General features: G+C 37.2%; 1 protein-coding gene across 1 annotated transcript in view; it reads right to left on the minus strand.

Annotated features, from left to right (window-relative positions):
* Positions 1-16,664, minus strand: part of STAG1 (stromal antigen 1) — a 425,667-nt gene that overhangs the window by 248,046 nt on the left and 160,957 nt on the right.

Raw genomic sequence — 16,664 nt, forward strand, 5'->3', positions numbered from 1 at the left:
ATCTGATAAAAATCCTGCAGCCAAGCTTAATAAAAAATGTCTAGAAAAACTAGTGTTATGTGATATGCTGGAAACATAAAGACAAGACTACAACTATTTGCTGTTGAAATCCTTAACACTTTTCAGCTCTAAAATAGAATGAGGCAAGGATGCATCCCTAAGCATTCAACACAGATTTTAAAAGTTTTTAGTTTGTGCAAAAATTAGTAAAATATTAGTAAACACAATTCTCCTTTCCTATAGTTGATAAGAAAAGTTGAGTCTCTACCAAACTGACTTGAAAGATGAATTAAAAAATTTGACAAGACAACTGACAAAAGATAAATGTACAAAATAAAATTTTAATATTGGCAATATATAAGCAATATAAATAGACTGAGAAGGCTGTTCACAATGAAAATCATCTAAAAACAAACTCAAAGACTGTATAAATTTTAATGATGAAAATTATAAAAAACTTACAGGATATAGAAAATGACCTAAATAAGTTTCATATACTGAATTTTTAAAAAAAGGTTTAGTGTTGTATCAATAAAGTCTTTCCAAATTGCTAGAAAAATTTAATGTGATTTCACTTAGCATACTACCAGGCAGAATTGTTGCGGGTTCTTCTGGGGGTGGGAGGTGGGGGAAACGCACAGGAGAAACCAATAAAATAATTTTTAAAAAAATTTTAAATCAATTTTAGTTTTTGTATTTAGGTATAAGGTATAATTATATACAGTAAAGTGCGTAAATCTTAAGTTACTCCTTGATGAAAATTTACATATACATACACCTGTATAACCATAACCAAAATGAAAATATAAAAAAATTTCAGAACTGAAACAGGCTGCCTCATGTTCCCTTCAGCAGTAACCATCAAAATGTCAATAGTTTAACGATATTCCTTTACAGTAGATATGTTTTTGAAATTCATATAATACTGTTGCTTTGTGTTGATTTCTTCCAGTCAATGTTTTATCAGTGAGATTCAGTCAGGTTATAGTATGTGTTATCAGTAATTCCTTGTTTGTACTGCTGGATAGTATTTCATTGTATTAATATAGCATATTTTATAACACATTTTACTACTGATGTACATGAGAGTCGTTTCCATCTTAGGGCTATCACAAATAAAATTGTTATGAACATACCTGTACACATTGTTTGACATAAACATTTTTTCTGCTGTATATATACCTAGTAGCAGACTTATTAACAAACAGAATACATATATATTGAGGGCCAGTACACAATGTCATCCAATTTTCCAAAACAGATGTATTAAATTATACATCCTCCAGCAATGTATGATATTAGGTGCTCCACATCCTCACCAATACCAGGTGTTGTCAGTCCTTTTATTTTAACCCATTCTGCTGGAGCATACCCCTTTCCCTTCTTTAATGATCTCTTCTACTGAGGAGCAATTGTATTTCCTTCTCTAATATGAAAGGGAGGACTTTATTATTAACTGCTGATGTATATAACACTGTTTCTCTGTCTCATCACATCAGTGTCTGGAAGATTTTGTTTTAAAAGTACAAAGAAAATACAACGGTGGTAGGAGAGGCTAAAAAGAAAAAGAAAGAACGGCATGGTATCTGTTCAGGGTTCACCTCTGTTGCATAATGTGTACAGGCCCTCTTGGCTAAAAATGATGGTGAGGCCTAAGAATGGATAGAGCAGGTTAGCAGTGACTTTGAGACTCAGGAGCAAAGCAGAAATGCTTTGTGACCCAGGTAATGAAGTATGGCACACAGCAGAGAAGGAAGCCATCTCCCCACTTCTATATGGGGCCCAGCATTGTGAACGCACTCTGAACACGGTGACCAAATTTTTCTTTAGCTCCCAAAGCATAAATGTTAATTTATAATCCCACCAGTTATATATGAAGAGCCCAAAACATTCTGAATAAGTAAGACTAACGAGGAGGGACCTGCATTAGAAATATTAAAACAATACAAAAATACTGAAAACAATATAGATTGAAAACAATGTACGCCTAGAAAAGTAATACAAGACAACAGAGCACAGAAACAGATCCAGGTATATTTAAAACAAGCTGTAACAGAAGAGATATTTCAATTTTAGATGGAAAAGGGTGGTTTATTTAATAAATAATACTGATATAATTGGTTATTCACCTGGAAAGAAACGAAGTTATACCTTTATCAGAGACATGTAGGGGCAAAGGAATCTAAACAACTAACTCCAGAGAGACAAGCCCTTCTTAGACTGGCAGAGACTGATGAGTATTAGAGGCACTGCCAAGTATGGGCACAGGTGGATGGATGATACAACCTGTCATAATATATAGGGCCTTGGCTGATGGGGAAAAGAAGAGGATAAAACAAAAAACTACATAAGGTACATCAAAACTAAATAGCTGGGAATCTTCAATAAAGAGAAAAAAATTTAAAGCATCCATAGGGTACATACAGGAGACAAAAGGATAAGATATATGGCACACTTCTCATTAAAAATAATAAAAGTCAGTGGATAATGGGATGACATATTTAAAGAAAGAAAGAAAAAACTGTCCGTCAGTTGGGGATAAAACCCAGCTTCTCCATCGTCCCATAAAAATGAACGTCTGAACAGCTATCCAAGAATAAAACCAGATCCAGGAGACCTCTATAGTCCACTTACGAAGTTTTAAGAACAACAAAACTGAGAATAATCACATTAGAAGAAAAGGAAGGTAACTCCATTTTGCCTGCATCATCCCATTCCCCAAACTGGCACTGTTCAGTGCTCAGAAGGAACTTCCCAGTTAGAAAGAGTTCCTCTTGCCAAGAAAAGAAGTGTGGGGTGACTGACCAGCTTCTCCAGCTTCACAGCGCAACGTACAGTGGTCCTGCTTTGGTTTCGCCCCACCTAGACCAGCAAACCTGAGATGTACTGAGCTGGCTAGGAACAAGGAATAAAAGCAGAAGCTATTATTAGCAGACAAGCTGCCAGAGGGATCACAATTCACAGAGACCTGCTCTTCAGACAAACTCAGCAAATTTCACCAACGAGGAAGTCAAAGGCCATTGTAGACCCCCACAGATGTTGCCAGCTTTTCCCCCACAGGTATTTGTGTTTGTGTTCACTGATGCCAACTTCCTGAGTCCCTCTCTGCACCCTTCCCCCACCAATACCAAGACCTACACTATTAGCCACTATATGCTCTTTTATAAATAAATAAATAAATACAGAAAGAGAAAGAGAGAGAGAATATATACATTATAGCTCTCTACAGCTGCGAGAGTATAAGACGCCAGCCACCTGAATCCCTACCCACCCACAGCAGAGCCAGGGAGCCACACGTGCAGCCAACTAGGGCTGATGCAGCTGCACAAATGCAAGATACCAGCCTAACACCACCCACCCACTCTGAACCCCACCACTGTGCCCATGCTCAGGGATTGCCCCTCCAACTGTGCACTACTAGCCTGACAGCCATCATTGGCCTCCACTGCAACGAGCATGCATGTGGCAGAAGGGAGGGATATGCAGCCACCGGTGAGCACCACCTAAAACCAAGGCACCCCACAGCTTCTTGTGGGCCCAGATCAGGTCCTGCCTCCTGTCACTGGCCAGCACCAGCATGCCCACCTAAACTTAGCCACCCCAAGCTGTGCATTGCATACCCCTGTCCAATGCCCACCACCAGCCTCCAATGCAGTGTGCACACCTGTGGGGAGACTGTAGAAAAACCATAGGAGAGGAAGCTGATGGCTAGGGACTCCACTTCAGCCAATGAGACCACAGTTGGCCCCAATCCTTGCTCTCTGCAGTGGCCCTCATCACTACAAGGGTGCCTGTGACTGGCCTCTACCACAGCCTGCCTTGGTCCCTAGCTGACAAATCTAGAGGCACTGCTTAGAACTACTGCAGATCCCCCACAGTGCTTATCAAGAACCACACAGTTGTCAACAGTGTGGACCCCAGTGGCCTGAGCTAAAGACACATCATGCCCACATGGACCCAAGCTGCCACATGCCCCCACATTTGTCACCCTGCATCACTATACCCAGTGTCACAGCATGATCCAGTGTCCTCTCACCCACAGGTGAAAGGCCTCCCCTTATCAAATTCAGTCTATAAAGTCTGGAAGGGGTAACAGCTTCTTCAAATGCATGAACAGGAAAACAAAGCAATAGGGATTACGAAGAATTTGGGAAATATATCTCTACCAAAGAATACAGTAAGCCTATAGTAACTGGCCCAAAGAAATGAAGAGCCAGGAATTGCCTGACAAAGAATTCAAAATAATTGTTCTGCAGATGGTCAGAGAGCTATAAGAGAACACATATAAAAGATTAATGTATCAGGGAAAAAAATACAAGAAACAAAATGAGAAGTTCAACAAGAGACAGAAAACAAAAGAAAGAACCAAACAGAAAATTTTGAAACAAGAATACAATGACCGTAGTGAAGAATTCAATACAGAATGTATTTATTATTTATTTCCCCATTCGACCATTCTGTATCTTTTGATTGGAGAACTTAGTGAATTTACATTTAAAGTAACTATTGATAGGTATGTGCTTATTGCCATTTTGTTCATTGTTTTCAAGCTGTTTTTGTAGTTCCTCTCTATTCCTTTCTTCTTCTCTTGCAACAAATGAAAAAGGCAATGTAACATACCAAAGTTTATGGGATGCAGCAAAAGCAGTTCTAAGAGAGAAGTTCACTGTGATAAATACCTACCTCAAGAAACAAGAAAAATCTCAAATAAACAACCTAACTTTACACCTCAAGGAACTTGAAAAAAAAAAAAAGAATAAATGAAGCCCAAAGTTAGTGGCAGGAAGGAAATAATAAACATTAGAGCAGAAATAAATGAAATAGAGACTAAAAAGCCAACAGAAAAGATCAATGAAACTAAAAGCTGGTTCTCTGAAAAAATAAACAAAATTGACAAACCTTTACCTAGACTCACCAAGAAAAAAAGACAGAGAACTCAAAAAAATAAAATCAGAAACAAAAGAGATGTTACAATTGATTCCACAAAAATGCGAAGGGTTATAAAAGACTACTATGAACAATCATATGCCAACAAATTGGACAACCTAGGAAAAAAATGAGTAAATGCCTAGAAACATACAACCTAGTAATACTTTATCACGATGAAATGGAAAATCTAAACTGACCAATTACTAGCAAGGAGTTTGAATCAGTAATTAAAAGCCTCCCAACAAACAAAAGTCCAGGACTAGAAGGTTTCACTGGTGACTTCTAACAAACATTCTAAGAATTAATGCCAGTCCTCCTCAAACTCTTTCAAAAAAAGGAAGAGTGTGGAAGTCTTCCAAACACATTTTATGAGGCCAGTACTACCCTGATACCAAAACCAGACAAAAAATGCCACAAGAAAAGGCCAATATTCCTGATGAACATAGATGCAAAAATCCTCAACAAATATTAGCAAATCAAATTCGACGATGCATTAATAGGATCATATACCATGATAGAGCAGGATTTAGTCCTGTGATGCAAGGATGGTTCAAGATGCAAAAATAAATGTGATACACCACATTAATAGAATAAAAGATAAAAACTGCATGATCCTATCAATAAGTGCAGGAAAAGCTTCTGACACAATACAGTATTCATTTATGATAAAAACTCTAAAACAAACTGGGTATAGAAAGAACAAACCTCAACACAATAAAGGCCATATATAACACCCACAGCCAACAGTACTCAATAGTGTAAGGCTGAAAAGATTTTCTCTGAGATCAGGAAAGACCAGAGTCAACAAACACTCTCATCACGCCTATTCAACATAATACTAGAAGTCCTAGCCAGAGCAATCAGTCAAGAAAAATAAAAGGTATCCAAATAGAAAAGGAAGAAGTAAAACTTTTCTTTTTTTCAGATGATATGACCTTCCATACAGAAAATCTTAAAGACTCCATCAAAAAACTGTTAGAACAAATAAACCTATTAAGTTGCAGGATACAAAATCAACAAACAGAAAACAGTTGCATTTCTATACTACATAAAATTGCATTTCTATATTAAATCAAATTTAATAAATCACTAAATTTAGCAGCAAAAAAATCCAATTTAAAAGTTGGCAGAGGGCTTCCCTGGTGGCGCAGTGGTTGAGAGTCTGCCTGCCAATGCAGGGGACACGGGTTCGAGCCCTGGTCTGGGAAGATCCCACATGCCGCAGAGCGGCTGGGCCCGTGAGCCACAGCTACTGAGCCTGCGCGTCTGGAGCCTGTGCTCCGCAACAAGAGAGGCCGCGATAGTGAGAGGCCCGCGCACCGCGATGAAGAGTGGCCCCCGCTTGCCGCAACTGGACAAAGCCCTCGCACAGAAACGAAGACCCAACACAGCCAAAAATAAATAAATAAATAAATAAAAGTTGGCAGAGAAACTGAATAGTTTTCCATAGAAGGAATACAAATGGCCAAGAAATACGTGAAAAGATGCTCAACATCACTAATCATCAGGAAAATGCAAATCAAAACCACAAAGAGATATTAATGTCACACTTGTTTGGAACGGCTATTAAAAAGATAAGAGATAACAAGTGTTGGTGAGGGCGTGCACTGTTGGTGGAAATGCCAACTGGTACAGCCACTACATAACACAGTACAGACGTTCCTCAAAAAATTAAAAAATAGAACTACCATATGATCCAGAAATCCCACTTCTGGGTATATATGCAGAGGAATTAAAATCAGGATTTTATTAAAATATCTGCACTTCCATGTTCACTGCATTCACAATAGCCAAAATATGGAAACAACCTCAGTGTCTGTTAAAAGATGAATGGATAAGGAAAATGTGGTGTATGTATATACACAATGGAATACTAATTCGTCCATGAGAAAGGAGGAAATCTTGCCACTTGCAACAACTTGGATGAACCCTGAAGGCACTGTACTAGGTGAAGTAAGTCAGAGAAAGACAAATACTATATGATATCACTTATACGTGGAATCTAAAAAAAAAGCCAAACTCAAGAGAAATAGACACAGAGTAGTATTTACCTGGGCTTGGGGGTAAGGGAAATGGTGAGAAGTTGGTCAAAGGGTACAAATTTCCAGTTGAAAGATTAACAAATTCTGGGGATATAACATACAGAACAGTGACTATAGCTAATAATACTGTATTATATACTTGAATGTTGCTAAAAGAGTACATCTTAAATGTTCTCACCAGAAAAAACAAATGGTAATAATGTGAAGGGATGGAGATGTCAGTTAAAGCTATGGTGGTAATTATTTTGCAACATACAAATGTATCAAATCAACACACTGTACACCTTAAACTTACACAATCTTATAGTCAATTTTATCTCAATAAAGGTAGAGGAAATAAAAAAGAAGAAACTGCCCATCTAGAATTTTGTATCTGGCCAAAAGGTATCTTTCAAATAAAAGCAACATAAAAACTTCTCAAAGAAAACAAAACCAAGCAGATAGACTAATAAACACTCCTCTTGAAAGAAAACTACCCAGACTGAATAAAAATCAATCACATGATATTTACAAGAGACACACTTTAAATATAATAGCACAGATAGGTTGCACTAAAGGGAGAAAAAAAATGTATACAATGCAACATTAACTATAAAAAAAGCTGTATGACTATGTTTTACAGCAGACGAAGAAATCAAAACAGGAATTACAAACATAAAAAAAAACTATTTTATGGGACTTCCCTGGGTGGCACAGTGGTTAAGAATCTGCCTGCCAATGCAGGGACACGGGTTTCCAGCCCTGATCTGGGAAGATCCCACATGCCATGGAGCAACTAAGCCCGTGTGCCACAACTACTGAGCCTGTGCTCTCGGGCCCACGAGCCACGACTACTGAAGCCTGAGCCTAGAGCCCATGCTCCACAACAAGAGAGCCACCTCAATGAGGAAGCCCACGCATCACAGGAAGAGCAGCCCCCGCTCACTGCAACTAGAGAAAGTCCGCACGCAGCAACGAAGACCTAATGCAGCCATAAATAAATAAATAAATAAATAAAATAATAAATAAATGTCAGTGTTACATTACTAAAAAAACATACTTTATAATAATAAAGTACTAAATTCATCAGGAAGATAAAACAATTATAATTTTTTATATACCAAATAACAAGAGTCCCAAAATACATAAAGCAAAAACTGAACTGAAAGGAAAAATATGCAAATCGATAACCATAGTTGAGATTTTTACTGTATGTCTATTGGTAAATGATAACAGAAGCAAACACGCAAACAAAAAATAGCAAACATATAGAAGATCTGAACAGCACTGCTAATAAACATGACCTAATCAACATGTATAATCACAACACCAACAATTAGAGAATACACATTCATTTTAGGTACACATTGAACATGCACCAAAAGACCAAAAAGCAAGTCTTTATGAGTTTTTAAGGATGGAAAATCTCGGACCATTATGGATTTAAATTAGACATCAGTAACAAAAACGTTACCTAAAATATCCCCAAATGTTCTGGTAATTATGGAATATTTTGAAGTGAATGATAATGAAAATACAACATATCAAAATTTGTAGAATGCAGGTAAAACAGTGCTTAGAGGGAAGTTTATAGCTTCACATACTTTATAATAAAAGAAGTTCTAAATCAATGATTTAAGCTTCCACCTTAAGAAACACACATTACATTTAAATGTTGGTTGTCCTCAATTAGGGAGCAAGGAAAGATATTACTCCAAGATTACAAGAAGAAACATTTCTAATAACATACCCACAGCCTCTCAAAGAGAAGGTCATAGCCTTAGAACATCTAAAATACAAGGTATAGTCACACAATCATTCTGGGACCTAAGCTGACAGAGGCTCTATTATCCTAAGAGGTTTCTAAGGTTGATCCTGAAAAGTCAATATCCAGCTGATGGAAGAAGTAAACACAGAAAAGCATGGCAGATTTCTGTAATTCAGCTTTGGAAGTAGTACTTATCACTCTCTCTAATACTTCATTGGCAAGAACTTGTAAACTAGCCACATCTAGATAAAAGGGGAGCAGAAACATGAAGTCTGTTTTGGCCAGTACCCTCCTGGAACTTTCTCCACAATGAAAAAAGAAAAATAAATTTTTGCTAAGTGGCCAGTCATCTCTGCCAAAATCTGCCCCTCTGGCTATAAATATTTATATGCAGCCTTCTTCCTACACAGAAATAATACTCACCTGCATGGATACTGTAAGTACTGTTTATTGCGGCAAAAATATTATCAATTTAAATGTCTATAAAAGAAGGTTTCACCAAACTAGAATAAAATGTAACTATACAAATGAGCTGTATTGATACGTTAGCACTAATGATACAGTTAAGTTATTTGTGACATATTAAGTAAAAAGAGAAATGTATGATTCTACTTTTAAAGTAAATGGTATCACACACATGCATTTATAGTAGCATACAAACAGATATGCAAAAATTCAAACTGTGACACTGACAGGTTTGCCCTTGATTCATTCCAAGAAGTTTAAACCTAAGACTTTACTAAAATGAAAATCTCTGAGAACTTAGCCACAGATCCTTAAAGGGAAACCATAAGCCAGCATCTGAATCACAGATAACAGTCAAATGATAAATATAATGACATTTGCTGTATGATTTTATCATATTACAGTATAAGAAGAAATCTGTAGTAGTTAGGAGTATAATATTTTAAAAACTGAGAAAGAAAAACTAAAGAGAAAACAAAAGAAAATGTCAAGGATAAGAAGAGGAAATAGAAATATGTGAAACAGAACAGTCAATGTCATGGTTAAAAATGAGTTTTAAATCTGCCTCTAAGCTTCTTATAAACTAAACCTAAAAAAAAGATAATCAATTCAATATGGATATCTACACAGTACACTGAGTGCACATTCTTCAAACTCTATTAGATAAATATACTTCTTTCGGCAGACCATTTGATAGGACCTTGGTTAAACAGACAAGGTCATAGAGAATTAGTATTCTATACTGTTGCTTAAGAGTAGATTCATTTGCTTTGGAGAAATACAAGCAGATGGCAATATAGTTTCTTCATAAACTAAAGACCCTAACTAGCAATCTTAAATGAATAAAGGGCCCTCCCTCTTCCCAACCAAGAATCACTATATAATAAATTAATATTTAGATGATTTTTTTCACCATAGCCCTTAGTAATATCATATACATGCTTTCTGTGAATGCAAATAAAAAAATAAATACTACATAGGTAGACTAAGAGTTCTTTATTACTCCATGAAACTAGACTGTTATTTTACCCTCAGATATGAGCTAAATGTTCTTGGTTTTCAGAGTTCTCTAAAGGCTGCTTTTTCTTCTTGTTGATTTTTGTGTTTTAACTAACTGCAGTTTCTGGCCAATATGATCATATCACTGTCCTTTTACACAACTATATTATCACCTAAACTTAGAGAAATTTGTTTTTAAGCTCAGATAAATGGTGTGACATCACATGACAGGCCAGATTTTATTCCAGAGTTACGAATGGAATCACAGATTGTAATATCATTTCAATGCCATTTTCAGAAAAATAACTCCCATTTCATACTTTTACTTGATGCTAATCTTAGTTTTGTTTTTCTTTTGTTTTGTATTATTCAGCCTGTGAAATAGAAAGCTTCTGTCAACAAGTATACTTTTCAGTTTAATCTGATAACCTAACTAGGTCTGAAGCTGAGTACTGTAATAGCGATGTCTAAATAAAATGGTACAGATAAATTAAAATGACATTTTAAATATCAATTCTCTTAATGTAAAGTTTTTATATTCTTGGCCTCAGAGGAATTGCAGGGGACTATTACAATAAGCTGAGTTGCCTCCTACTCCTAAGCCTGGGAAAACATTATCCAATTAACAGAACTGTTGGTTAGTGTGATACTCACAGGAATGGAGACCATGGCAACACCTATTATATATGAATTTGTGCCAATGGAGGGATCCTAATAATTTGGATTTGACCACCCAAATTGAAAAGAGCCTTAAGAAGTCAAAGCAAAATAATATGCCTAAAAGACTCAGCAATCAAGAAGGAGAAAAGAAAAAGTAAATTGGGTATATATGAAACAGATGGGAGATTTAAAGCATAAAAAGACTTTCTGGAAGTCTAAAAAAAAAAAAGACTATCAAATTTAAATATTCATTGGATCAACCTAAGAATAATCACTACCGAGAATGAATTTAACGTCCTGGAAGTTGAATGGGGAAAAAAAAATCTCAACACAAAATAAAAATACAGAAATGGAATTCATGAGGTAAGGGGTAAAAGATTTGGTAGATATATCTAAGACTAACAAGTACAGGTGTTTGAGAAGGGGAAAAAAGAGAATACAATTAAACTGATCATTTTAAGAGGAAAAACCACCTGATCAGTGAAAGATTTACATCTGTACATTAACATAGCTTATCTAGTTGTTGCCAGAATTAATGGGAAAATGACACATATAAGCAAGTCAAGATAAAATTCATAAATTCCAAGGAAAAAGAGAAAATCTCATAAATGTCAGGACCAACAGTTAAAGTCAGATAATCTATACAAACTCCACCTCAACATACAGAGCATCTAATCTGCATTCAATGCCTCTCTCTTAAGAAGGCAAATAGCTGCCAACACCAGACATTTAAGGAAAGCCTCTTCATCAGTTATCAATTTACTGTGCCTCGGCTCCAAAGCTACCCTTCAGTATCTGCTCTATAATAATGAACTGGACTTTATAAGCATTTCTCTTTCACAGCAAGCACTATTTAAGCTTTATTAGCATAGAGCTCTGGAAGGACACTGCAGAAGGAAAGGGGTTTTCTCTTCCTGGTTTCGACAGGGCAGAGTGTAGCTTTTCTTGCTCTTGCTGCATAGTCCAATAGCAGCAAGTGCATAAAAGGAAATCCAGTGGTGTTTGTCCCAGGCTCACGCCAAGGGTATGCAGTCCTTTGGCAACCTTGTACTCCAGCCTGGGATTAGTGATTACCCTCCTGATGCAGCCCTACTGACAGAGACACTGGCATGCTTCAGGTCTCATGCTGGCAGCAGTGCCTCATCTTTCACTGTACAACTGTCTACCATGCTGAACATGACTGTACCTCAGAATATTGTTTCCTGCTGCCCAGAAACTGTGAACCAGCTCTGGTTAAGGCAATCCAGTGAACTTCTCTGTCATTCAACAGGCTTTAAGTCCACTTTCTCCAACAAGGTCTGAACCCCCGCCTGGGGAAGGGAACCCCTCTCTTCCAAGGCTGTCTTTCCTTGAGAAATCTCCTTCAGCCCTAGGAGACTTAGTGTTATTTTTACATCTTTATAGTTAACTCTTCTATCATAGTTTAGCAATTATGTATAATGCATATTACCAATTCAAATTACTCTGTAGTTTCGACTTCTGATTGAATCCAGACTGGTACAGAATTAGTCCCAGGAGTGGTTCCAGATGATAAACCAGTAAAGATAAGATTTGGGGACTGGTTTGGTCATGCCCTTGGGATTAAGCACAGGGCTGAGCTGCTCGCCAAGGAAATGGGATGCTAGTAATCTATGGCATACAGTAGTTTCAGAAAATCAGTGAAGCTAACACCTGTGGTTCATTGTGATGAAGTGTCAACTCAAGCACATGCCTTGGGAACTTAAGTGGCTGCTATGTTTGCTATTACAGCAGTAGTGATAACTGTGAGGACAACAGTATGAGATAGATACTTCTGTGTACAACTGAGCACTTAGAAAATGACAAGCTCAAGTCCATTAACTCTCAGCTTAAGTAACAGTGTGAGAACCAGAGAGCTTCCATGATTCCCCTGGAAGAATCTCTTCTTATACGTATGGGGCTGATATTGCCGAAAGTCAAGCTAAAAATTTAATTGTGTAGGTTGCTGAATTACAAAAACAGCTGAATTCAATCTCATCAAGTTTCTCATTTGAAAAATAAAACCTTGATCGGGAAAGAATGAGATCCTGAAATTAGAATGGAGATATCTAGTTGGTCTTAGATGAAACTAACAATTTTGACCTCTTTCCCACTCCCTTAGCCCCTCACCACTAATTGGGAGCCTCTCATACCAGTGGAAGTAGCTTGCTTTCCAGCATCTAAGAACACTAGCCTGCCATGGCTTGAAAACCTTCTGATGATCTCACACGGGCAGATGCCTTGAAGGAGGATGCTCATTCTCCTGAAGACCCACCACAACCAACTCCTTTTGCCATTAGATCCATAACTACGGTCAAACCTCAGCATGCTCCAGGGGTACAGGTACACACTATGACCCAAGAGGAAATAGCTTACATACCCAACAGAAATTGGAGAACCATGTGTGGAGTAGATTCCTGAAGTATTTGACCAAAGAGGATGAAATATAATGCTACATCAGGACAAATTAATTGACATGGGTGCACTTAGTAGAGATATCAGATTTACTACATTAGTCCATGCACCTGAAAATGGCTCTAATTATTAATTATCTAGTTGGTGCACTAAAAGTTGGATTTAAAGGTTGAGATGCCAGAGCTTTCCTGGCATTGATATGGATGGAGGGAGGAAAGAATCTAATGATTTAGGGAGTTGGACTGGATTTATCACGTGAGAATTTCATACTGCTATTCCTCAACTATGTTACACAAAAGGGCCCAGAAAGCAATTAGTGAAGGGAGGAGCTACATCTCCCATTCTTACAAAGGTCTGTGGTTACTCTCCTTTGTGAGCCTGGTATGAGTGTAGGGGATGTGGTCATTAAGAAGATCATCAATGGAGATGATGAGAGCCAAGCTAATACAGCCCAAGTGGCTATACTTAATCATCAAAGACAAGGTGGGTACATTATCTGTAAAGGGAGGCAGGGATGTACTTGTCACCAGAATGATTTGGCCCACAGAAATTTTTGGCAGCAGCTGATTACAGTGTCCCTAGGAACAAAACAGGTGGGCAGCCTAGTAGAATACTGTTTAATTTATATAACAGGAAAAACTCTAGGTCTGGTAGCCAGAAGTCTAACTTTGTCTCCAACACACTGGAGAGTTATATAGCCTTCTCACCAGTTACTAAACCTGGGTTAGCTCACAGATCCAGAGTCAGTTGAACAAAGTGGAAACCAGGTCCCTTGAAAAAGGACCCTGCACAGCTATTGCAAGTCACACCATACACCCTCCTCTAATCCTTCCCCAGAGACTTGCAGCCATTAATCAGAGGTACTATGTACTGTAAAAAGGAAATACTCTTATTAATAGACACTGTCTCTGAATCGCCCTTATTTCCTGGCACTGTGGTCCACAAGTTAAATTAGAGGCTTATGGTGATACATGATACATGGGTCAGGTGATACATGGGGTTTTAACTCCAGTCTGACTGAAAGTGAGCCCAAATGGTCCAGGGACTCACCCTGTGGCTATTTCCCTGGTTCCTGAATATATACTTGGAAGAGGCATACTTGGCAACTGAAAGGACCCCACATTAACTTTCTGACCCGTGGGATAAGAGGCATTATGGTAGGAATGTCTAAAGCAAAGTTCATGGAACTTCCTCTCTTTACCAAGATAATAAACTAGAAGCAATACTACATCCCCAGGGGAATTACAGAATTTAATCAAAAACTTCAAAGAGGCAAAGGCGGTGAAACCTAGCATACCCCTATTAAACTCACCAGTTTGGCCAACAGAGAAGTCAGATGGATCCTGGAGAACAACTATGGATCATCATAAGCTTAATCAGGTGGTGACCTTCACGGCAGTTGCAGACCCTGGCACTTCATAAGCAGCTACTAACCTGGCTAATGCCTTTTTCTCCAATTAACAAGGACCACTCAAAGTAAGTTGTTTTTACCTGGAATGGACAAAAGTATAACTTTCACAGTGTTGCTTCAGCACTGTGTTAATTTTCCTGCTTTGTCATAAACAGTTGTCTTGGTTATCTACATCTCACAATCTGTGAGAGTCAGGAATCTAGATACAGCACAGCTGAATCTTCTGCTTAGGGTCTCATAGGGCTGCAATCAAGATATTCACTATGCTACATTCTCATTTGGAGGCTCAAATGGGAAAGAATCTACTTCTAAGCTCACTTATGTTGTTGGGAGAATTTCTTTCCTTGCCGTTGGTTGTCGACTGAGGGCCTTGACCTCCTGCTGGCTACTGGCTGGAAACAACTCTCAGGGCCAAGAAGTTCCTTGCCACGTGGGCTTCTCCAACATGATCAATTACCTGTCAAGCCAACAAGGAGAATCCTGAGAGCAAACCTGCTAGCAAGATAGCGTCTTGCATAACATAGTGTAATCACAGAATTGCCCTCCCATCACCTTTGCTATAATTGGTGGTTAGAAGCAAGTCACAGGTCTCAACACACTCAAAGGGATGGGTCAAGAACATGAATAGCAGGAGGTGGGGGCCACCAGGGGCAACACTTGAGTCTGACCACCAAAACAGTGCACAGATATCTTGATCATCTTTACATTCCATAAAACATCACACTAGTTCACTATTTTGATGACATGCCCCAACCACTGAATGCCCAAATACTTAACTGAGGTGGCCATGGGGCCCCTAATGTTTTTAGGGGGTTACTGCCCTCTATTTTGTATATGTCTTTCTAAGGTTTGCTTGTACTTAATACTTTCTGTTCATCATATTCAATTAGCAAACTGCTGTCAAAAATGACACTAAATAATTATGTAGAATAAATATCAGAAGAAAAAGCTAAAAGAAATAAAAACATTACTCTGAGGAGCAGGACTGGGAATGGGTAGGGAAAGACATGACCGACTGCAATTTGGTCACTGTACTCTTTGATTTTTCTAAAAAATCATGTACATATATTACTTAAATAAAATTTGGCTTATAAAAAGAAGAAAATAAAGATATGGATCAAGAAAATACTAGGTGAATAAACAAAACCAGAAATGCTGAAGTGGTAATATTAACATAAAATTGGCATTTAAGATTAAAAGCAATAAACAGAAAATAGATATTATATAATGGTAAAAGGCTAAATACTAAAGGCTTTTAAATAAGTGAAATATTTGCTTTAAGTTTGCTTTTTAACTTTTATAATTCTCAAATCCAATAATTTTTCATACAATTTTTTTCTAATAGTTTTATGACATCATTGTTTATATTTAATTCTCTACTACATTTAGACTTTGGTGCATGATAGGAGTTAAAGTTCTGCATTTTTTTCAAGTTGTTAATCAAGTGACAATTATGAAGAGAAAGAAACAGGCACAACACGTTTTTTAACAAATTAAATTATCATCTATACTTAGGTCTGTCTGTGTTCAACTGATCCATTTGCCAGTTGTTGAGCCAATCACGTGCATTAATATTTTCTGTAGCTTTACGTACAGCCTATTAATTGGTAGAGTGAGTCCCTTGTTACTTTTCATTTTCAGAATTTTCTAAGTGTAATTTGTTCTTCTCAATCACTTCAGCAATTTCAAAATTAATCCCTAAGATTTTGAATGGTGTTGCATTATATACATAAATGAATTTTAAGACTTTTAAAGGAAATACTAATGAACAATAAATATTTCAGAAAAATATTGATTTACTTCTAATCAAAGAAACAAAATCCTGGGGATTCAAAATTCTACCATTAAAAAAAAAATTTTTTTAATTGAAGTATAGTTGATTTACAATATTGTATTAGTTTCAGGTGTACAGCATAGTGATTTAGTTTTTCTTTTTCAGATTATATTCCATTATAGGTTACTACAAGATATTTGATATAATTCCTTGTGCTATACAGTA

This window comes from Balaenoptera musculus, chromosome 4 (genome assembly GCF_009873245.2).
Source record: "Balaenoptera musculus isolate JJ_BM4_2016_0621 chromosome 4, mBalMus1.pri.v3, whole genome shotgun sequence".
Lineage (NCBI taxonomy): Eukaryota > Metazoa > Chordata > Mammalia > Artiodactyla > Balaenopteridae > Balaenoptera > Balaenoptera musculus.